The sequence below is a fragment of the Lactuca sativa genome, chromosome 6 (genome assembly GCF_002870075.4).
Source record: "Lactuca sativa cultivar Salinas chromosome 6, Lsat_Salinas_v11, whole genome shotgun sequence".
Taxonomy (NCBI): Eukaryota; Viridiplantae; Streptophyta; class Magnoliopsida; order Asterales; family Asteraceae; genus Lactuca; species Lactuca sativa.
In genome coordinates this window covers 124,399,529-124,422,658 of record NC_056628.2, presented here as the reverse complement: position 1 = coordinate 124,422,658, position 23,130 = coordinate 124,399,529, and the positions used below count along the sequence as shown (strand labels likewise).

Sequence of the window (23,130 nt, the reverse complement as noted above, 5' to 3'; positions counted from 1 at the left end):
TAGGAAGTCGGGAAAGAAGACAGGAGAGTCAAGTTCATCAGCGAGGCACAAGAGCAATCTTGAGCATTTGGATCATACACCCATCCAAACCGAGTCCGAAAGCGATACCGAGCCGGAATTTGAAGAAGACACGAGCGAACCCGAGAACGAGCCAAGGAACGAGATGGAAGCGATTGAAGAAATGTCCATGGGAGCTTACAAGAAGCGGATCCGAGAAGATGTGGGTCCCGGTTTAGTCCAACCCGCAATACCTGCCACTGCCACATTCGAGCTGAAGGGACACATATTGACTGCACTGAAGGACATGCCATTTTTTGGGAAAGATCATGAGGATGCTTTTAAGCATCTAGATGAAGTCAACAACATTGCAGATTACTTCAATGTCCCAAATGTCAACAGAAACACAGTCTTGCTTAGGATGCTTCCCATCACTTTCAAAGGAGCTGCTAAGGAGTGGTTAAAGGCACTCCCACCGGGTACAATCACCACTTGGGCTCAAATGCGTGAGCAATTCCTGGACCAGTTTTGCCCGCCATCCAAGATAGCCAAACTCAAGAAGGCAATAGCCAACTTTGACCAACAGCCGGGGGAGTCACTATACGAAGCATGGGAGCGGTACAAGGGCTTGCTCAGAAATTGCCCTCAACATGACCTAAATGTGCAGCAAGAGATGTCAATCTTTTATGATGGGGTAAACGTGGTGACAAGACAACTCCTTGATTCTCAAAGACCGTTGACAAAGAAAAATCCAAGGGAGGTCAAGGAGCTAATTGAAGAATTCGCGAAGCACTCTTGCGAATACCACAACCCGAGGTAAGATGGAATCAAAGGCAGTGGAGTGGCCCAAACTGAAGAAATAGCAGCTGTCATGGCCATGCTGAATAATATGGATCGCAGGATAACACAAATGGACCAGTCGATACATGCCATAAGAGTGGGTTGCGAGAGATGCAGTGGTCCACACTTGACCAAGGATTGTAATGTAGATGAGTTTGGGAACAAAAAAGCTCAAGTGTGCTATTCTAGTGGGGATAAGTTTGATGAGGACTGGAGGAAACCGAAGAAGGAGTGGCTGCCATACGAAGAGTACAAGAAGCAAAAAGAAGAAAAGTATAGGCAGACAGGTCGAGGCCTTTATCAAAAGGAGCAGCCACCAGCCGAGAAGAAACCCGACCTAGAGACCATTTTGATGAAGTTTATGGAAGCTTCGGAAAAGAGACACGATGCCACTGATTCTGCCATTATGGAACAACAAACTCTGATAAAGAATCATCAAGCCTCCATCCATAACCTTGAAGTACAATTTGGTCAACTAGCCACTTTAGTTCATGAAAAATTGTCCCCGAAGAATCCCGAAGTAAAGACCCAATCTCACGTAATGGCCATCGATACTGAAGAAGATGCAATCTTTGAGTTCCTGGAGGCATTGGAAGAAGAACCGCAGCAGCCCAAGAAATCAAGGATCAAAAGTGGAGAAATTGCTGAACCAGGCTCGCCACGACGTGGCACTCCTCTGGCCACGACGTGGCGCATGTCTGATAAAAAACCCTTTGAGCCCGTTCCAGCTTATCAGCCATCTTTGCCATTTCCCACCCGAGCTGCACTTAGTCTACTGGAGAAGGAGCATTTAGAGTATGTAAAGCATGTGAAGGGAATCCCAATTAATACCCCCTTTGTCGAGTCCTTATCCAAAGCTCCCGAGAACCAGAAATTACTGCAAGACTTGATAGACACTCGAAGGCAATTAAAGAAGCAGTCTATAGTGATTCTAAGTGAACAAACTTCAAAAGTTGTGTTGGGAGAAACAACAGAAAAGATAGGGGATCCTGGACGCCTCACTCTTCCATGTGAGTTTGGGAATAAAATGAAGGTTAATGCTTTAGCCGATTCTGGGGCTAGCATTAATCTGATGCCTTTTTCATTTTATCAAAAATTGGAGATTCAGAAGATGAAGGCTACAAAAATGAAGATTCACATGGCGAATCGTTCGGTGACACAACCTCGTGGCATCGTGGAGCATATTTTGGTGAAAATTGGAAATTTTGTTTTTCCAATAGACTTTGTAGTCTTGGACATGAAAGAAGATCCGGATGTTCCAATAATCCTTGGTCGTCCATTGCTTAACACTGTTGGAGCCCTTGTTGATATCCGCGAGTCTAAGCTCACTTTGAGGGTTGGAGATGAACAAGAAGTCTTTGGGATAAAAGATGACTTTCAAGAATATAAAGAAGAGGTGTTCATAATTAACGAAGATAATGAACTAGAAGAACTGGAAAAGCTTATGGAAGAAGAGATAAAGACAGTTCATCGAGTCAAAAGGACAAAACCGAGGGCATCTGTTCCATATTTGACTGAAGTCATAGCTTACAAGAGTCCGCCTTCTTGGGTGAGCGAAGAGGATGAGGAGATAACAAGTGATGAAGAGGAGGTCACTTCAAGAATGACAAAGCCGGTGGTGAAAGAGGAGGTGGATGCTATAAAGTGCAAGGAGGAACCCAAGGGCACAAAACGCAAGCTGGAAGAAGAGGGAAAAGCTAAAAAGGAAAATACAAAGAAGGCATATAAAAGGCGAGTTCAAGCTTACAAGAGGCGGTTCAAGGAACAAAAGATATTAACGGTGGACTCTCAGAAGATTCAACGTAGAAGGCACAGAGTCCAGCTCAAGACTTCAAGAAAAAGAAGCGCTTCTTGGGAGGCAACCCGAGTTTGGTTTGCATTTTCTTTTCTTTTTAGTTTTTTTTAGTTTTTAATTAGGAAAGATATCAACTCATCATCCAATAACTGATAATTAGTAAAGAATTAGTTGTGGGGAACTTTAAATAATGAATGAAATGCAAAGTAATTAGTTAATATGTGAGACTTCATTAAAATTTTGCATTTGGGCAGTTTCCACGACGTGGGCATAGCCAGCCACGTCGTGGGTCAAATTGAAAACACGGGACCAGATGACAGATTTAAGGTCCACGACGTGGGCATAGCTAGCCATGTCGTGGCCTTTAAAAAGTAGGGGGGACCATTTCCTTAAAACCCTTTGACCGATAATTCTCATTCCCCACTTGAAAACTGCCGCACGAACGGGAACAGCAAAACCCCACAACCAATTTCTTAATCTATTTCAAATTTCCTTGCAAGATCTTGTCAATTTACTCTACTTGGTATGTATTCTACTCATTTTTTGTAGTTAGTTCTTCCAATTTCAAGTTTTCATGGTTAGGGTTTGTATGATTCACGAAATTGGTTGAATCTAGTGGTTGATTTTAGATTGCATGTCCCTTAAATGTCCATAGGAACAAACCCCAAGCACTAATTTTGGTAGATATGGCATACAAATGGACCGATCCTAGAACTGTGACCGACTGCGGTCCACGACGTGGCGTAGCCTGGCCACGTCGCGGCTTATGGCAAACAGGTTTAAATTGTTTTAATGTTTTGGTTGTTTGCTGCTTTGGTTTGCTTTTGTATGCAGAAATGGGACCACGACGAGCTGTTCCACAGGAGGAAAACCCGATAGACGTAGCAAGTATACATCCCTTATATCAGTTTCCTCAAAACATTCCCTGACCGTTGTTAACTACTTATGAGAATCGGCTTGGATGGCTGTACAATAGGGAGTTTGCGATAGCTCCAATTATTGATTGGGGGTGGCTTGGTGGTGTGGGAATGGTGGCTAAGTTGGCACGCTATTGGTCGAAAACATACGAAGGGGACCAATTTTCTTTCACTTGTCACGAGTGGAGGAATTTGTTTGCCATCCAAGAACCTGTATACCGGGAATTATCGGTGGAGTTTTTCTCTATCGTATGCTTCGAGGAACGCACCCTTGATTTCACCTACAACCGGGCACTTGTGTTTTGTTTGGGTGGTGTTTATAGAGAGTGTAGTCTTCGGGAATTCGCTTGGCGTATGGAGCTTTATACCGAAGTGGAGACTCAATCTCCGTTTTTTATACCGTTCTTGATTGGATGTGTTCGGGATTTTAATCCCGGTATTATGGATGTTCAGTTCTGGCGGAACCTTTCTAGCCATGAGTACAATAATCGTGACTCGAGTGAGTCACAAATTTGGAATCCTGTTTTCCGATTTTTGCACCGCCTTATCACTTTTTCAATAAATCACAAGCATCATGGTGATGAAGTCCCCATTCAGAATCTGTTTTATTTATGGACTCTTATTACCCCGGGAGTTTGCTGTGATTTACCTTATATGTTGGCAAGGTTCATGGGGGAAGAAAGAGGCCAATTCTAGGCCCGGGAGCCCAATTACAGGGGGGCATTTGGTTACTCGCCTGGCTAGGTCATATCATATTTTGACCCATGACTTTGTGAGGAATCTTACTCAATTACCGGACACAGACTTGACCATTCAAGTCTTGGGTGTTATGCGGGTGGTGGTGAATATCGGGGGTCGTTATGTTATACTGCCGATAGATGACAAGCAAGGGGAGGCGCATCCAGGACAACAACCACCAGCCAGACCGCGGCGTCGGAATGTGCGGGCTAGAGGTGAAGTCGAGAGAGAGCGTGCTGCTTCCCAGTATGTATAGGGAATTCCCACCGACCTTTTTTAGAGTCGGGTGGGAACGTATTTGGATAATCTACGGGGGCATGCCATTTACCATACCCAACTCACTGAGGGTATTTATTAGCATTTGGGTGTGACCCGACCACCTTCTATGCCACCTCAGTATCCTTATTTTCCGACGTGGGAGGAGCTATGGCGTCCGCAGAATGACGGGGCAGGGCCAAGTGGAGTGCAGGACCAAGATGATGATTGATTCTATTTTCTTTTCTTTTTATTTTGTTTTTAAGTAGTTTTTTTATGTTTGAGTTTGGATTTTAATGTAAAACTTTCTTGAAATATGATGTTACTTTTTTTTTATTTCTTTTGGGTTGTTCCATTTTTCAGATTAGCATTGGAATTCTAAGGAGCGTATAAGGTTAACTCTAGAGTCGTGATTGTCTAGTCAAGGAAGCGTAGAGTCGTGAGTTGGAATCTACAATTCAAGATAAGTGTGGGGTACGTTAGTAGGAGAGAGGTTACAGTTGGGAAGTATTTACATAGAAGCGTCTTAAACCATTTCGACATTGGTCAAGTTGCTAAAGTAAATGAAACAAATAAAGCATTTCTGTTGATGTCCAGTTTGCACGACGTGAAATTCTTACGCCACGTCGTGGCGCTCTTGCAATTTGAAGAAATTAAGTAGTTTGGTGTTCACGCTTTCATCCCATATCACGACGTGGCCAGTTACCTGCCACGATGTGTATCCGTTTATCATTGCCTACATTTTTACTTACAAACACCCACATTGAAGAATTGAAGTTTCGAGTCATGCTCGTGGTTTATTTACATATTCACCTAGTTCTACACCGAGTTTCTACTTTTGGGAGTCCATATTCCAGACACACGTTTTCCACACTTTTGGAGATGCTCACGCCACTATCCCAGGGGAGTCTGTTCCTTTTTCTCCCTTTTCTTTAGTTTTGATTTATTTTTATGCATACAATGAGGGCATTGTATGAAATAAGTGTGGGGTAGGGTTAGAAAAAGTAAATTGCTAGAAAATCATAGAATTTGATAGTAAAAATTGAAAATCTGAAAATTGAAATTTTTAATAATTAAATCTAATAGTAATAATTTGAGCTATAATTGCTAGTATTATGTGGGATGATCCAATGAAAGTTCAATTGTTTAGTTGAGCCAATACACATTTCAGTGCATTTGTGGCATCCCTTATTTTAGTGAAATCATGGAACAAAAACATAACCCTGCTTGGTTTGAGGGATGCAATATGTTTAGCAGCCTGAACCTGAAATGTATCCAGGAAAATTATTATCATCAACCGATAAAGGTTGAGGTTGAGCGCCTCTGCTTAAGCATGTAGGTTTTGAGTGAAAAAAGAGAGGTACATGTTAAAAAAAAAAGAGAATTACGAGTAAAGTGTGAAGAATTTTGGAGCAAATAAAGTGAAGATCAAAAGATCAAAATTCCAAGAAATTCAAAAGTTGAAGATACCAGAAATCAAATCAAATAAGGTGGTGAATTCAAAGAAATCAAAGATCAAATGTCAAAGAAATGAAGAATTCCAAAAGAGCTCCATAGTGGTATCAATGATTGTAATTCTAGATTATGTATGCTTAGGTTGCTCAACTAAAAATACCTGGAGGATAAGGAGGTTTTCTGCGGATGGATTTGGAGGGTTGCATAAAATGAGCATTGTTCGGAAAAAGTGGGCGAGTGTTTATGAAGATTGTGAGTATTTAAAGTATGGGGGAGTACTTTAGGAAAATTTTAGACACAAGTGCATGTTTTGAGGTCTTGGCATAATGGATGAGCTGAAGTCGGATTGTTCTGTGTGGTGTTAGTAATTAAGAATTAAGTTTAAATTTGCTTGGGGGAAAGCAAAGCCTAAGTGTGGGGTATTTTGATATTGCCATATTTATACTTATTTTTAGGCAATATTTAAGTACATTTTTATTAATAAATTGATAATATCTTTAGAATAATGATACTTATAACTTTAAATTGTTATTTTCAGTCAATATAAAGGATTTTCGAAGAGAGGGACCAAAAGTGACAAAATATGGAACATGGGAGGCTTGAAAGACAAGAAAAGAATAAATCCACGATGAATACTTAATTCACGACGTGGCAAAGTCGGCCACGACGTGGCATTGGGTTTTCAGAAGATAGACATCGCGATGCGGAGGATTTCCTTGGAGGATACGGATTACTTGAAGCCCACGACGTGGCACAGCTGGCCACGACGTGGCGCGGGTTTTTGGAGATTATTTAAGTTCTCCTGATTATTACAAAAAGGAAAAGCTTTTGGCAGAAGGAAAGAGTTCCAGGAGACGATTCAGAGCGAAAGAAGGGTTCTGGAAGAAGGTTTTCAACAACAAAAAGAATATAGGTTTATATCTTAGAGTAACAGCCCGGAATTTTAGGTATTGCTATATTTATGATTTTGGGTGTTTAAGAGGGGACTCAGCGAGTTGGAGCCTAGACTCGCCGAGTAGGATCGCGGACCTGGTCGCGGGTTCGCGACTGGACTCGACGAGTCCGGATATGGACTCGGCGAGTCTGCGCTGTTTAGCGAAAACCCTAACCGTTCAGGTTTGGGACGTATATGAGGGACCTTATGGCCGTCATTATTCACCCGAGCCTTCTGAGAGAAACCCTAATTCGATTGTGAGCATTTGTAGCAAGGTAGAAGACCATTGTTGATTTTGGAAGTATTGTTTTGCAAGGAGGAGGAGACTTGGTTAAGGGAACAACAAGAGAAGCCACGTTCTGAGGGTTGGGGACACAGAGAGCACGTTATTCAGGTAATATTTCGAGTGCATTCTCTTATGTTGATGTGTATATGGATTTAGGGTTTATTGAACCCTTTTGTGGCTAGATTGAATGTTACCTTAGTCCCCCAAACGATTGGAACCCTGTATTGGGATCTTTGGAAGTCCAGAATGTCCCATGCCTGAGCATTTCGTGAATCAATGGAGGTTTTGGATTGGAATCCTTATGCCTTAGGTCAAAATGTAAATTATGAGTCATGGGGTGTATTATGAGCACCGAAATGAGGACCTTACGTGATGAATTAGTCTAGGAAGGCCAGACCTATGAATGGTCGGAGCAGAACTGACCTTAGGAAGCAGTTTGAGCGGTTGCATGGCATGGACTCGCCGAGTCCGATGAACAGACTCGGCGAGTAGCTTGAAGATTAACTGGGACTTGTCGAGTTGTTCTTCAGACTCGGCGAGTTGAGTCAGGGTGGCCCCGCGATTCTTCCAGGAGGAACTCGTCGAGTCAAGGAGGATACTCGACGAGTAGAAAGGGAATCTTAGAGAATTGGTGAAGGACGTCTAGACTCGCCGAGTCGCCCTAGCACTCGCCGAGTCCGGTCAAGTTGACCATTGACCGTTGACCAGAGTTAATCTATGTCTGACTTCTTAGGGATAGTCAACTTAGAAGGTAAAAGTGTTAATAAGAGATATATGATGTTATAGGGAGATTGTAGCTCGGCGGATCGAGCACGAGTGATTTCGGGATTTGCTAGCTTTTGATATTCACGAGGTGAGTCTTCTCACTATACTGTACCCGGAAGGGTTTGACTGTGTGACTGGAAGGTCAGTTATGATATGTGATATATGTGCTATATGTAATAAGTTAATTGTTATACGTGCTATGTATGTGGGCCGGAAGGCATTATGTTATGTGGGCCGGAAGGCATTATGTTATGGGCCGGAAGGCGATTATGTTATGGGCCGGAAGGCGTTGTGTTGTGGACCGTAAGGTTGGCGTGGGTAGGACCGGAAGGTTTACCCAGCAGGGACGGAAGTCCCCTGAGACACAAGGACCGGAAGGTCAGGGCCTGGAAAGGCGTATGTGCGTAAGTTGTATATTGGGGAACCCACTAAGCATTTATGCTTACAGTTGTTATGTATATGTTTCAGGTACTAGCGAGGACCGTGGGAAGGCGCCGGCGTGATCTGTATACACTGATTGATGTTTTGTGATCTTGGGAATTCTATGATTTGTATTTTGACATGACACTTGGAATATTTATGCCTTGTTTGAATGAAAATACTTAATTTTTGAAATGAAAATTTTGTTTGAAAAATTACGTTGTTACAATTGGTATCAGAGCCTTGGTTTGAGGGATTCGGGTGCACCTTCGGGCGTAACTGAACTCAAACCGAGGATTTGAGGAAAACTTTTAAAATAAAGGCATAAACGTTTGTAAATGATTTTGTGGTAAACAAGAAAGAAGCAGTGTGTACGATCAGTCAGCGCCCGAACGGTAAAGATCCCCAAAATACCTTACAATATTATATGATATGAATTGTTATGCATGCTAGAAGACTAGGTATTCATGATAGGACTAGAGTGGCCTGATTTGTGATGCCTTAGTCTAGGGAAGTTTGCCGATATGAGATGCTTGATAGCGTACAGGTAGATAGTGCATATCAAAAGTAGAGTACTCACTATCCGGGGTTTGGGGAGGAAGAATTGGGATGAATGTTGATGCGGTGTGGTCGGTAGTATTGGGCCCGTACTACCGAAGACATCGGGTCAGTGGGAGACCCAAGTAAGAATCCCTGGATATCGGAGACCGAGTAGGGTTGCGTTATCGAGTGCGATTATACTCGATGGAGTCTCTGATAGTTTTATGTTGTATTTCAGAGACATCATGGTTAGACCACGCCACGGAGCGAGTTCGAGCGGTGTGAGTGACGAGGAGATTCGTCAGATGATTCATGAGGAGGTAGCTACAGCGATCCGGGCTGAGATCCCGGAGATGTTTGGGTCTATTAAGACCACCTTGATGGAGACTTTTGAGGAGCGGTACGCCGCATTGACCGAAGCTGCAGCCGCTGCAGCTACCACAACTGTGGCCGCTGCCAGGCCACAGGGGGGTGACTCGTTGCTGTTTCGGGAGTTCAGCAACATGAAGCCACCTGAGTTCGATGGGACGCAGGATCCGATTGCTGCGATGAGGTGGATCGCTGATATTGAGGGGTGTTTCTACACTTGTTCATGTCCGGAGCATCTGAGGGTACGGTTCGCTTTGAACCAGCTCCGTCTGGGAGCGAAGGATTGGTGGAAGTTCGTGACGGCGAACTTCACTTTGGCAGAGATTTTAGCAGTGACATGGGAAGGGTTTACTTCTATGTTCAGAGACGAGTACGTTCCCCCGGTGGAGAGGGAATGATTGGTTCAGGAGTTCTTGACCCTCAACCAGGGTACTGCTTCGGTTGCGGTGATCACGCGGAAGTTTCATGAGAGGGCGATGTTCTGCCCCGAGCTGGTGTCCACAGAGCAGGCTCGGATGAGCCGGTACTTGGGTGTTTTGAGGAGGGATATCCGGGAGTTTGTGTCAAACTCCACCTATCATACCTTTGCTGAGCTTCAGGCGAATGCCAGGAAGCGCGAGATCGAGTTGGAGACCCAGGCCAGGGAGGAGGCCGAGTCTCAGCGGGTGGACCGGCGGCCGGCTCAGTCTCAGCCGGCAGCCAAGTGGACAAAGTCCGCCGATTCGAGGACGGGAGGTCCGAAGGGCCGCACTTGCGGAAAGTGCGGCAAGGGTCATGATGGGGCATGTCGATCTGGTGCTTGCTACAAGTGTGGCAAGGAGGGGCACATTGCTAGGGATTGCCCCAAGGGGTATACGGTTTGCTTTCATTGCAACCAGACAGGCCATCGGAAGGTCGAGTGCCCTCAGCTTCTTCAGGGATCTGCACCTACTGCCAGGACTACTGCGACTCGACCGGTGAAGGCCGAGGCCCCGAGGGCTCGTGGGAGAGCCTTTCAGCTGACTGCGGAGGAGGTCCGCGCTGCGCCCGATGTTGTGGCAGGTATGCTGTATTTCATGTATTTATTTTGATGTCGAGATGTTATGCTTATGTTATGATATGCGTAGGTACTTTCCTTGTGAACTCTGTGCCTGCTTTAGTGTTATTTGACTCGGGTGCGAGTAGGTCCTTTGTATCTTTAGCTTTTAGTCAGCATATCAGCGTTAGTCGTGAGTCGTTGAGCCGGCCTCTGAGAGTTTCTATTGCTGACGAGAGAGTGATTTGTGCCACGGAGGTTCTCCAGGGATGTGTGTTAGAGATTTTCGGGGTTGAGTTTCCGATTGACCTGATTCCTATTGCGATGGGTGATGTCTGTGTCATTGTGGGCATGGACTGGTTGAGCCGATTCAGCGCCGTCATCGACTGTGAGCGTCAGCTGGTGACTATACGAGACCCTAGTGGGGGAGTTCTTTCGGTGTACAGCGAGGGTACCCGTTCGGGATCAGCTTTCTGTTCGGCCCTAGGGCGAGGCAGTGTCTACAGCAGGGCTGTAAGGGTTTTGTGGCGTATGTGATGGATACGCGGGAGGTTTCCGAGAGACCGAGATCAGTGGAGGAGGTCCCAGTGGTGCGTGAGTTTCCAGATGTTTTCCCCGAGGAGCTGCCGGGAGTACCTCCTGTGAGGCAAGTAGAGTTTGGTATCGATCTGGTTCCGGGGGCCGCGCCTATTGCTAAGGTGCCTTATCGTCTTACACCTCCAGAGATGCAAGAGTTGTCCTCGCAGCTTCAGGAGTTGCTGGGGAAGGGATTCATTCGGCCGAGCAGTTCGCCGTGGGGAGCGCCTATTCTGTTCGTCAAGAAGAAGGATGGTTCACACCGGATGTGCATTGATTACCGGGAGTTGAACAAGTTGACGGTCAAGAACTGTTACCCGTTACCGAGGATCGATGATTTATTCGATCAGTTGCAGGGAGCATCTTGGTTTTCCAAGATCGATCTGAGGTCAGGGTACCATCAGGTGAGAGTACGGGATGAGGACGTCCAGAAAACAGCGTTTAGGACGCGATATGGGCATTATGAGTTTGTGGTGATGCCTTTCGGGCTCACCAATGCCCCGGCTGTGTTCATGGATCTCATGAACAGGGTATGCAGGCCGATGTTGGATCGGTCAGTGATTGTATTTATCGACGATATTCTAGTGTATTCGAGATCTAGAGAGCAGCATGAGGAGCATTTGAGGGAGGCCCTTGAGGTATTGAGATCGGAGAAGCTTCATGGAAAGTTCTCCAAATGTGACTTCTGGTTGCGGGAGGTCCAATTTCTAGGACATGTTGTTAACCAGGAAGGGATATTGGTCGATCCGGCCAAGGTTGAGGCGGTGATGAGTTGGGAGGTGCCGAAGTCACCCTCTGAGATCAGGAGCTTCCTTGGGTTGGCAGGGTATTATCGGAGATTTATTAAGGATTTCTCCAAGATCGCAGTGCCGCTCACCAGATTGACCCGGAAGGGTGTTGCATTCTCATGGGGACCCGAGCAGTAGACCTCCTTTGAGACACTTCGCCAAAGGTTGTGCGAAGCCCCGGTATTAGCTCTCCCGGAAGGAATGGAGGATTTTGTAGTATATTGCGATGCATCGATTTCGGGGCTGGGTGCAGTGCTGATGCAGAGGGGTCATGTGATAGCTTATGCGTCGAGGCAGCTGAAGCCTCATGAGGCGAGATATCCCACACATGATTTAGAGTTGTGGGCAGTAGTGTTCGCTCTCAAGATTTGGCGTCACTACTTGTATGGGGTTCGATGTACGATATACACGGACCATAAGAGCTTGAAGTATTTGATGGATCAGCCCAACCTAAATATGCGTCAGAGGAGGTGGTTGGATGTGGTCAAGGATTATGATTGTGAGATCATGTACCACCCAGGCAAGGCTAATGTGGTAGCCGATGCATTGAGCCGTAGGGCGGAGAGCACTCCACTGCGGGATGTATGTTTGAGATTGACTGTGATGGCTCCAGTATTGGATGCTATTCGTGGGGCACAGGCCGAGGCTGTGCGACCAGAGATGCAGAAGAGAGAGCGGGTCGTTGGGTTGGTTTCAGAGTTCGTTAAGGATGGACGAGGGCTTCTGACGTTTCAGGGTCGGATTTGGGTACCGTTCGTGGGCGGTACGCGTGTTACTTTGATGGAAGAGGCTCATCGATCGAAATTCTCGATCCATCCCGGGGATACAAAGATGTATTTGGATTTGAGGAAAGAGTATTGGTGGCCCTGTATGAAGAGGGACGTCGCATGGTTCGTTGAGAGGTGCTTGACCTGCCGTAGGGTTAAGGCCGAGCACCAGAGACCGCATGGCAAGTTGCAGCCATTGGAGGTTCCCGAGTGGAAGTGGGAACAGATCACTACGGATTTCATCACCAAATTACTGAGGACTGCCAGAGGAGTCGATGCAATTTGAGTGATTGTGGATAGGCTGACGAAGAGTGCACACTTCCTTGCCATCAGTGAGAGTTCTTCAGCGGAGAAGTTGGCGGAGATATATGTGAGAGAAGTGGTATCTCGGCATGGGGTGCCGATCTCGATTGTTTCAGACCGTGATGTGCGCTTCACTTCCAGATTCTGGAAGAAATTCCATGAGGAGCTGGGTACTAAATTGCATTTTAGTACCGCATACCATCCCCAGACAGACGGTCAGAGCGAGCGAACGATTCAGATGCTGGAGGACATGCTTCGAGCGTGTGTGTTAGATTTCGGGGGTAGCTGGGATGCGTATTTACCCTTGGCAGAGTTTTCCTACAACAACAGCCATCATTCGAGCATTGGTATGCCACCCTTTGAGCTGTTGTATGGTAGGAGGTGTCGGACCCCCATTTGCTGGGGAGAGGTGGGACAGAGAGTGATGGGCAGTACAGAGATCGTGCTTCAGACGACAGAGCAGATTCAACAGGTTAGACAGAGGTTATTGACCGCCCAGAGCCGACAGAAGAGTTATGCAGACAGACGTCGATCCGAGCTTGAGTTTCAAGTCGGCGACTTCGTTCTCCTGAAGGTCTCTCCTTGGAAAGGAGTGATTCGATTCAGAAAGAGGGGCAAGTTGGGACCCCGGTATATTGGGCCATTTCGTGTGATTGCAAGGATAGGCCGGGTAGCCTATCGTTTGGAGTTGCCAGCAGAGTTGGGACAGATCCATGACACTTTTCATGTGTCGCAATTGAGGAAGTGTATAGCCAATGAGTCGGCCATGGTTCCATTAGAGGATATTCAGGTGGATGCGAGCCTGAATTATGCCGAGAGACCAGTGGCCATCAGGGATTGGAAGATCAAGGTGCTGAGGAACAAGGAGGTACCTCTGGTGTTGGTTCAGTGGCAACACCGGAAGGGATCGGAAACGACTTGGGAGCCGGAGCGTGAGATGCGAGAGCAGCATCCGGAGCTATTTTCAGAGTGAGACTTCGAGGGCGAAGTCTAGTCCTAGTGGGGGAGAGTTGTAACAGCCCGGAATTTCAGGTATTGCTATATTTATGATTTTGGGTGTTTAAGAGGGGACTCGGCGAGTTGGAGCCTAGACTCGCCGAGTAGGATCGCGGACCTGGTCGCTGGTTCGCGACTGGACTCGACGAGTCCGGATGTGGACTCGGCGAGTCTGCGTTGTTTAGCGAAAACCCTAACCATTCAGGTTTGGGACGTATATGAGGGACCTTATGGCCGTCATTGTTCACCCGAGCCTTCTAAGAGAAACCCTAATTCGATTGTGAGCATTTGGAGCAAGGTAGAAGACCATTGTTGATTTTGGAAGTATTGTTTTGCAAGGAGGAGGAGACTTGGTTAAGGGAACAACAAGAGAAGCCACGTTCTGAGGATTGGGGACACAGAGAGCACGTTATTCAGGTAATATTTCGAGTGCATTCTCTTATGTTGATTTGTATATGGATTTAGGGTTTATTGAACCCTTTTGTGGCTAGATTGAATGTTACCTTAGTCCCCCAAACGATTGGAACCCTGTATTGGGATCTTTGGAAGTCCAGAATGTCCCATGCCTGAGCATTTAGGGAATCAATGGAGGTTTTGGATTGAAATCCTTATGCCTTAGGTCAAAATGTAAATTATGAGTCATGGGGTGTATTATGAGCACCGAAATGAGGACCTTACGTGATGAATTAGTCTAGGAAGGACAGACCTATGAATGGTCGGAGCAGAAATGACCTTAGGAAGCAGTTTGAGCGGTTGCATGGCATGGACTCGCCGAGTCCGATGAACAGACTCGGCGAGTAGCTTGAAGATTAACTGGGACTCGTCGAGTTGTTCTTCAGACTCGGCGAGTTGAGTCGAGGTGGCCCCGCGATTCTTCCAGGAGGAACTCGTCGAGTCAAGGAGGATACTCGACGAGTAGAAAGGGAATCTTAGAGAATTGGTGAAGGACGTCTAGACTCGCCGAGTCGCCCTAGCACTCACCGAGTCCGGTCAAGTTGACCGTTGACCGTTGACCGTTGACCAGAGTTGATCTATGTCTGACTTCTTAGGGATAGTCAACTTAGAAGATAAAAGTGTTAATAAGAGATATATGATGTTATAGGGAGATTGTAGCTCGGCGGATCGAGCACGAGTGATTTCGGGATTTGCTAGCTTTCGATATTCACGAGGTGAGTCTTCTCACTATACTGTACCCGGAAGGGTTTGACTGTGTGACCGGAAGGTCAGTTATGATATGTGATATATGTGCTATATGTAATAAGTTAATTGTTATACGTGCTATGTATGTGGGCCGGAAGGCATTATGTTATGTGGGCCGGAAGGCATTATGTTATGGGCCGGAAGGCGATTATGTTATGGGCCGGAAGGCGTTGTATTGTGGACTGTAAGGTTGGCGTGGGTAGGACCGGAAGGTTTACCCAGCAGGGACGGAAGTCCCCTGAGACACAAGGACCGGAAGGTCAGGGCCTGGAAAGGCGTATGTGCGTAAGTTATATATTGGGGAACTCACTAAGCATTTATGCTTACAGTTGTTATGTATGTGTTTCAGGTACTAGCGAGGACCGTGGGAAGGCGCCGGCGTGATCTGTATACACTGATTGATGTTTTGTGATCTTGGGAATTCTATGATTTGTATTTTGACATGACACTTGGAATATTTATGCCTTGTTTGAATGAAAATACTTAATTTTTGAAATGAAAAATTTGTTTGAAAAATTACGTTGTTACACTTAGTTAAATAAGAACATGTCTTTCATTATTTTTAGCTGTGTTGGTTTAGTTGCTATGATGAGCAGCTGAATCTAGCTACTCTTGTTAGCTAGATGAAGCTTTAAACTTATGAATAGTTATATGTTTATGGATTAAGTTTAGTTAGTAAAAATTGCTTGTGTTTGATTTGTGTAACCTAGCATGTTATTATTTGTTTTTCTAATTGCTTGATTGCATGTTCTGTGTAGCTTAGTGACCATTAAACTGCATGAACCTATTTACCTAATGATTTAGTGAACATTGAATTGTTGGAGCTAGGATTGACCAATCTTAGTTAGTAATTAGAATAAATAAAGCTTAGCTGTGCTAGAGAACGTGTATTGTGATCATAATTGCGTTTATACAACAAATCTTACATAGCATATTTACATTCATAATTAGTTCTGTGTTTAATTATGTGTGAACATACATGGTTTGACATGAATTAGTTAATTATTAGTAAGTTAGAACTAAATTACTAATACAACTAAAAACCAACTTAATAATCCGTAATCATTAGCTAGCCATAAGGGAGAAGTGGATTCAAACTAAACAAGAGTGTGTTTTTATTTATTGAATTTAATTTAAGTTCATCTGATCTTGTAAAACCAGATAAAACCCTTTTAAACTTGTTAATAAATTAGGTTAATTTAATAGTAAGTAAATTAATTAGAACACCGCTCCCTGTGATCGACACCCGACTTACCCAAGCTATACTGTAATCTGACTAGGTACACTGCCTATAAGTGCATAGTTAGTTAAGTTTGTTAGGTTATAAATATTAAAATTAGTGAGTACTTTTGTGCACATCAAGTTTTTGGTGCCATTGCCGGGGAACGACTTAGTTTTTAGCTTATTTATTTGCATTAAATTGATCGATCCTTCTTGTGGAGTAAAAAACCACAAAAAGTTAATTTTTCAGCAAAATAATTTTTTCTGTGATTCACAGAGTCCATGACGTGGACAGTTAAAAACTAGATTTTTTTTAGTTGGTAGTTAGTTTTTCTTATTTTGGTTCAGTTTTATGTTTTTAGTTTAGCAAGTTGCAGGAGTTCATGACCAGAAGCTCAAACACACACTTGGTGCCACCACTTGAAGATCCCAAATCTGCAATTCACAGGAAAAAGACGCCCTTACAAGTGAAGTCAGCTTTTTCTAGGAAGTCGGGAAAGAAGACAGGAGAGTCAAGTTCATCAGCGAGGCACAAGAGCAATCTTGAGCATTTGGATCATACACCCATCCAAACCGAGTCCGAAAGAGATACCGAGCCGGAATTTGAAGAACACATGAGCGAACCCGAGAACGAGCCAAGGAACGAGATGGCAGCGATTGAAGAAATGTCCATGGGAGCTTACAAGAAGCGGATCCGAGAAGATGTGGGTCCCGTTTTAGTCCAACCCGCAATACCTGCCACTGCCACATTCGAGCTGAAGGGACACATATTGACTGCACTGAAGGACATGCCATTTTTCGGGAAAGATCATGAGGATGCTTTTAAGCATCTAGATGAAGTCAACGACATTACGCATTACTTCAATGTCCCAAATGTCAACAGAAACACAGTCTTGCTTAGGATGCTTCCCATCACTTTCAAAGGAGCTGCTAAGGAGTGGTTAAAGGCACTCCCACCGGGTACAATCACCAATTGGGCTCAAATGCGTGAGCAATTACTGGACCAGTTTTGCCCGCCATCCAAGATAGCCAAACTCAAGAAGGCAATAGCCAACTTTGAGCAACAGCCGGGGGAGTCACTATACGAAGCATGGGAGTGGTACAAGGGCTTGCTCAGAAATTGCCCTCAACATGACCTAAATGTGCAGCAAGAGATGTCCATAAAAAGAACACCCAAATCTGACTTCGTATTAGGAAGTTATGATTTTTCGAAATTTCGGCTTAGCGACGTACAACCCGAAGTTCGAGTATTAGATCGAGTGGTTTTTCGCCGACACAACCTAAACGAGAATCGAAGATCTCGTTATTAGTAGCGGAACGATAAAAAGACAAACGAAAATGGACATTGGATGAAGAAGTTATGAGATTTTAACGGACCAATCATGTCCCGGCCTGTTAGAAATATAACTTTAAAAATAAAGTCGAAATTAGCCGACGGAGTCTAAACACAAGTTGTAGAGTACGCCTCCACCTACGCGTGGATATAAGGAACGTCAAAAAAGGAGTTCATATGAATGAGTTACAAATTATAATAGCATATTTATGTATTAAAATAAAGTATAAATCATATATACGTAGACATATATATATATATATATATATATATATATATATATATATATATATATATATATATACATATGTATATATCATTAGAAAGGTATCGACGATGCGGTCATTATAAGACTAATGTTGAGTTCTTTCGACATTAGTTTAGTACAAATATCATTAAATCCATTTAAAATAGTATTATAGAGGGGTGTTTAGTTGTTTATATAACTAAAAGGTCATTAAGTAATTATGGAGGGTAGTTTTTGTAAATTCAATTACTATAAATAAGAGGCTTGGGCTCTCATATTTCTTGCACCATTCTCTTGATTCAAGAGTCTTTCTCTCCTTATCGCCCGAGCATTTCGGTCCCTCGTGATTCGACTTCTCTTTCTGTAGTTTTAGTATAGTAAGGTGAGCGCTGAAGCGCTGCACAAATCTTTCTTAGAAAGATTCAGCAATGAAGTTCTGCCCCTGCAGAGCCCAACTCCTAGCTAAAATCCCCTTGTAAGTAAGTTATACTTACCCTATCTTAAATATAGTTTATATTTAAAATTAGTTTTGTTATTATAAATTTATAATAAATATTTGAGCTATTATTATGACTTATATAAGTGTCATTATAATATCTTTTTAACCACTCGCGGTACGAGGAATCTGGTTTAAAGGGCCACATAGGGTTGTTGGATTTCAGAAGTGCTATACGCCAAAATGGTCCTGCTCTTCGGTGTTTTATGTCTGGACCCTGTCTGTACATAGTGGTTGGAAAGTATTGTTTAAACGATTATATAATAATAATCATAATAATACTAATAATTACTCACGGTAAATATTAGACTAAAATCTAGTGGTATTAATACTAGGTTTCGTCGAAGAAATTATTTTAAAGTAAACGAAGCGCTGTCCGAGTACCGAGTCACCACCTTCTCAGGTGAGTGCATAGTTACTTTCATCTTACACATAGATATGAAGTATTTTATATAAACTACGTGCTATGTGTGCATATTATCTAAATACTTGCTGTCTATGCTGGATGAACGTTTTTTTATACATGTTTTAAATGATTTGAACTGTATACGTATTTTAAATATACAAGTATCTTGGATATGAGATGGGTAGATGAATGATGAGAGATAAAAGATGATGTGAGTAAACATTGGAAGCTATAGAATTAGTGCCTAACAAATAACATCGACAGCTATGGACTTAATGCCTATTGGACAAACACTGGTAGCTATGGACTTAGTACCTGTTAGGAACTGGTAGCTATGGACTTAGTACATATTAGATAAACACTGGTAGCTATGGATTTAGTACCCATCAGCTATGGAATTAGTGCTTTACGAACGAGCATTGGCAGGTATGGATTTTGTGCCAGTCCTATAACTCTGGAAGCAAAGGACTTCAAAATGAACGAATGCCGGATAGATGACTCTTAGGATAGATCCTTAAGAGTAAAGAAGATAATGGGGATGAGTAATTGGGTCGATTGTTTGATTGTTTAATCATAATAATTATATTATTGTGGGTTGAAAACCCTATGTACTCACCAGGTTTCCCAACCTGACCCACTCAGTTTATTTATATTACATGTGTTGAGATGAAGTCACATTACACTGAGAGATTAAAGAGATGTAGATCACTAGTGTAAATAAATGTAAGTTCTATTTATGCTTATGTTTCTGTATTGACGATGACATCCCAAATGTTTTAAAAGAAATTAAAAATACTTTTCTTCGGAAATGTTTTGATAATGTATTTTTCATGTTTTACTGGGAACAAATTCCGCAACATTTTTATTAAAAGAGGTACTCTGATTTTTATAAAGCATAAACAAAATCGGTCTTTTCTGGCCGTGAAAATGGGGATGTCACATAAATCATCCATACTTATATAGTGGGCTAATGCTCCATGGATTATCAAGTTGGGCTAAAACCCATAAGATGCTCCATGGATGCTCCATGGTGTATTTGAACCCATGGATCCAAAGAAATGGAACGTCATGACAATTAGGGTTTACCCTAATTGTAACAACTATATAAGCATCATATCTTGTGCAAAAATCGGACTATGTATGTATATAGAGGGCAAGCCGATTTTATGAAGTGTGTATTTTTCTCTCTAAGTTATTACAAATGCATTTGATGTTGTGTGAACCATTTGAGGTGTCATACTTGGGGCACTAGCCTCTCAAGCTACATGGAATCAAACACCAACAAAGAGGTATGTCATTCTACTAGATTTTACATTATTTTTACTTCATAATATGCTTGTTAGGATAAATACCTAGGAAGTTTATATTTGCATGTATAATAGAGAAAACATAGATCCAAGGTATTTAGGGTTGCATGTACACCATAGGAGTGTTAGAATGCTTAAAACACAACAATTATTTTCCCATTGCATTCACATTGTGATCTTCTCACATAAACGGTAATGTAAACTATATTTTGGTAATGATAGTCATACTTGGGAAGGATACAAACTTTTACAAACAACACAACACATAGAACATTTGGGCCTTGGTAGAAGGCTACTATTTAGTAGAAAATATAGGATTTTCTAGGAGATACAATAAATTACATCAAACATTTACAAACACTTACAAACATTGACATCAAACATTTACAAACACTTTCATACAAACAATGACACTAAAATACTTATGAACTCACTAGCTTTAATGCTGATCTATGCTTTCAAATAACTTGTATTCTTAGGTCACCAATAGAGAGGTACCGATGACCAGATTTTGAGAAGATGGAGCACGTTCAAGACTCATCTCTTATTTTGATTCATATTTTTAGTGTCTTATAAACTATACAGAACACACTTGTATTAAAATTATATTATTAATGCAATGGATGATGTTGTTGCTAGTTTACTATTATGCATTGTTGTGATACTGTACATGACGTCCTCCGCCCCAAACGTTTCCGCCGTTCTGGTTTTGGGGTGTGACAGATTGGTATCAGAGCATTGTTTATAGTGAATCGAGTATATCAACCCATAAAAGATATACAAACTATTTAACACAATATGATTAAAATACTCTGACCAAGAGTTTATACTTTTAAATAATAAAATATTTAACAAATTATACATACCTGCATTCATACTAAAATCGGTGTCACTAGGACAAAACAAAAGTATTATGATTGTTGAAGAATACAATCAGGTTTGGGAATATATAATCAGATCTGGGAGTGATATAGCCTGATCAACTATATCTTTCCGATAGGTGATTAGCATGTGACTAGGAATGGTTATGGTGTTGCAGCAAGTCTAAAAACTTACCAACACTACTACAATGAAAACATTAGAACATAACATAAACTTAAAATACTATAGGAGTATTTTGTGTTGCTATAATTACTTACCTGAGAACTAAAGGTCTTTATTAGTAGATCAATAGTTGCTGGGTGGATACGCTAAGGTTGTATGTCACTAAGGTGTCATAGACTTAGAATCTGTGATCTTTGCTTTATTTCCTGTTCCTTTTTTGGTTGTGGATTTAGAGTTAGGGTCACTTATTCGAAGGTCTATCCTGTTTTTGATTACATGTAACTGGTATGCACTATGAAAGTATTGAAGTAACTGGTAAAGTGTTGGGTTTTGAGCAATCTAACACTTCCTAAGTGTGCATGCAACCCTAATAAACCTTGGATCTATGTTTGTCTAATACCTGCAAAATAATAATTTTCCAAGGTTCATAACTTATCTAACATGGCATGGGGAACCTTTAAACATAAAAGAGTTAGATGAGATTACATACCTTTTGATGAGATTGATAACTTGGAGTTTGAGAGCCAAGCACCAATAGTGTGAATGCCTCAAATGGAAATCACAAATCACCACAAACACTTGGAAACCTTTAGAGAGTGTACACACACTTGTAATTTTCGGCCACACACAAGCACACACACTAGTGACACTAGTGGCTATTTCATGCAACATAAGCATGCTTATATAGTGTACATGATTAGGGTGAAACCCTAATAACCCATGACCTTTCCTTTTCCAAGGATCCATGGGTTAAAAGCTCCATGGATCATCCATGGACTTCCATACAAGCCTAGCCCATTAACAAATGAGTGTTAGCCCACACTATATAAAACCAATAGCCCACAATCTAATTAGTCTTCCTTTTAATCTCTAAATTAATTAATAATTAATTTAAGACTAAGACTAATTAAATAACATGACTTCATATTAATATATTATAACTTATAATATATCAATAAACATATGTGTATAACTATCATAAAATTATCCATAAATAGTTCGGGTGAAGTGCAACCCAAATGGACCATGCCGGGTCGGGTCAAGTATATACCAAATAAGTTATGGACTTAGACACCTTATCCAACAGACTCCCACTTGGATAAGTCTAATAACTATATTTGCATATGTTACTTCAGGAACCAACCAGCAATCGTAGCTCTCGAAAACTCTGTTGAACTATGAAGCGCCATTTTAGATAAGTGATCATATAATCCTCTGTTCTCATGATATCAGTCGGACAAATACATGGAACAACGTCATACTTATTATCCAGCAGTTTGTTTCCCGATTTTCGATTTGTTTGACAAAGAACTTAATCGAACACATCAATTTAGTTCTGACCGGCCGGTACATAGGTCACAACAAAATCATCGAGGGGCCCAGATATCACTTCTATTTCTAGAAGGAACAGATAAACTTCGACTCATATGCTTGTTCTACTACTTGTTGAATTGTACACAAAGGCACGTTTTATAACATCAAGTTACTGATGCGTTTACGTGCAATCAATGCACAACCAACTCATAGGTAACAACTCATATCTCTAGGTTTGAAGATTTATATGATATTACCGTCTCACGATCACTCGAGATAAATTCCATGAAGTGATGCAAGTGAGCGTGGGTTTATTCCAATACTCATAACTTATGAGCACTCATGAATGTTGTAGCAACCATTGCTATGACTAAACCCATTTAGCCATCTACAAACTCGATTCATGACAGTCTTGATTCATACCTACTTCCAACATATGAACGAATGTGGAGTGTTTAAATAACTTAGTCATTCGGAAAGAATAACCTAGCTATTTTGGAAGTCAAAACATGCAAAGTGAAAACACAATAATAATCGAATCCAATATGGTCTCAGAACCCTTTTGAATATAAATAGAACCACCTTTTATTTATGCAATGTTCCTCTTGTAATGATTATGCACAAAGTCACCAAAACCTTGTCACCAGTCATTATAGAGTATTCCAAAGAAGGTCAACTTCTATGGAACGGAAGTCTCATATTCAAAGTATATTGCTTTGAACATCCTTCTTGCATTAAGGTTTTCTAATCTTACATAGATTGAATAACTTCCACCTATGGAGACATTTCCATAGTCCCATTTTGAC

General features: G+C 42.3%; 2 non-coding genes across 2 annotated transcripts; both read right to left on the bottom strand.

Moving 5' to 3' along the window:
* Window positions 1-547: 547 nt before the first annotated feature.
* Window positions 548-654, bottom strand: LOC111890059 (small nucleolar RNA R71). The gene has a single exon (XR_002849720.2). It is a non-coding gene; the product is annotated as a small nucleolar RNA R71 (small nucleolar RNA).
* A 16,554-nt stretch (window positions 655-17,208) lies between these two features.
* LOC111890060 (small nucleolar RNA R71) lies at window positions 17,209-17,315 on the bottom strand. Its single transcript, XR_002849721.2, has one exon. It is a non-coding gene; the product is annotated as a small nucleolar RNA R71 (small nucleolar RNA).
* Window positions 17,316-23,130: the final 5,815 nt, after the last annotated feature.